Source organism: Mastomys coucha, unplaced genomic scaffold (assembly GCF_008632895.1).
Source record: "Mastomys coucha isolate ucsf_1 unplaced genomic scaffold, UCSF_Mcou_1 pScaffold23, whole genome shotgun sequence".
Taxonomy (NCBI): domain Eukaryota; kingdom Metazoa; phylum Chordata; class Mammalia; order Rodentia; family Muridae; genus Mastomys; species Mastomys coucha.
The window spans coordinates 113,550,854-113,552,636 of NW_022196906.1; the positions used below are offsets into that span (position 1 = coordinate 113,550,854).

The window sequence follows — 1,783 nt, forward strand, 5'->3', positions numbered from 1 at the left end:
TCCAGACTGCTTTCCTAGCCTCATTTTGAGACCCCCATTGCCTTGATGTCTATGTTCCAGATAGCTCAAGCTTTTAAATGTCTACATTAGGATCTGTCTGCCTAGGATACATCTATGTCCCTGGGCAAAACTCCCTCTACTTCTCTTAGTATCCTGCATTTCTCTAAGACACTCGGCACCCCACTAGTAACTTGTCTCATGCCATCCCCTCCTGCTAAGTGTGATAACAGCTGTGCTCACAGCAGCGAGTCCGAGTCTGGCCTTCTGGTTTGGATGATCGTCAAGTCTCAGCTTGGACGCCAAGCCTGGATGGCTCGCAGGCCTTGAGTTAAGTGAAGTGTCACACTCCTATTGGCTTGAGCCAAACCTTCTTTGGTGCAATCACCCTGAAGGAAATGGTCCTGTAGACACTGTCATGACCCTGACAGCATGAGGCACCCTCCATGAGCCCTGTAATGGATGTAGCACCCAGCTAGAGAATAGGATGCACTTTATGCTCAGAAACTCTAGCCTACGCTGGCGGTGCCTTTACTCAGCTTTACTATGGTGTCTCCTGACTTTCCAGTCACCCCTGAAGCTCCTCTTCCTACCCCGAGATGTCGGGTTGTTTCTCGGTTTACCTTTTTGGCTTTCAGTTCATTACAATCAATACCACCCTCCATATGTCTCCTTGGGGCCCTATGCTCACTCATCATGAACTCAGCAACTGTTTACTAGTGCCTGCTAAGTGCCACGCTGCTTATCTAGGTACTGAGATCCAGATGTGAGCCGAGGAGGTGGATCTCCTGCCCTCATGGGCTTTCAGCCTGAACAATGGAAGGTGATAACTGACGTGGATGCTGCAGACCTAAGTCATCCAACCTCACCAAACACTGAGAGGCATTTCTCAGTTGTGGGATTTCACCAGCGAGAAAACAGAGGCACAGAAAGCCAGGACTTTAGCCAGGAGCCTAAAGTCATAACCTTGCCATATATGGCAGAGCCGAGATGCAAACCCAGGTGCGGGGACTCCAGATCCATGCTCTCAGCCCTGCAGCCTTCTCCACTCTGAGACTTTCTCACCTCAAGTGCAATGTGCTTGTCTTCACGTTTTTCTTGTTCCCACCCATCTTTTTTTCTGAGTCAAGGTCATATGGTCCAGTCCTGACCCATCTAGAACCCATTGCTCCTGTTTCAGTCTTCCTTGTTCTAGACTTTGGGGGACACACCACCACGCCCAGCTTGTCTTATCCCCGGAAATTTTATTTGGTGTTGAGGAACTTTCTCTCATGGTTTTCACATGCTGATTCCCCTCGCTCCATCCAGATTTCTAGTCACTCCAGAGAGGCTGCCCTTTCTCTACCACCTGGTCCTACACTGCCCTGTTAGAATCCAGAACCATAAGTCCTACACTGCCCTGTTAGAATCCAGAATCCTAAGTCCTACACTGCCCTGTTAGCATCCACAATCCTAAGTCCTACACCACCCTGTTAGGATCCAGAATCTTAAATCCTACACTGCCCTGTTAGCATCCAGAATCCTAATTCCTACACTGCCCTGTTAGAATCCAGAATCCTAAGTCCTACACTTCCCTGTTAGCATCTCCCCCCCCACACTCCCACCCCCATCTTACACTGCCCTGTTAGAATCCAGAATCCTAAGTCCTACACTGCCCTGTTAGCATCTCCCCCACCCCACCCCTGTCTTACACTGCCCTGTCAGAGTTCTTTACTTTTCCTGTCAGCCCTGTCACTGTTTCCATATCTACTTGTGTTGATCAGCTCTGTCTCTAGGGTGCACAGTC

The 1,783-nt window shown here is 49.5% G+C and overlaps 1 protein-coding gene across 1 annotated transcript in view; it reads right to left on the reverse strand.

Moving 5' to 3' along the window:
* LOC116073720 (sodium channel protein type 10 subunit alpha) overlaps positions 1 to 1,783 on the reverse strand; it is a 110,398-nt gene that overhangs the window by 48,465 nt on the left and 60,150 nt on the right. The gene's annotated exons all lie outside the window — the stretch shown is intronic.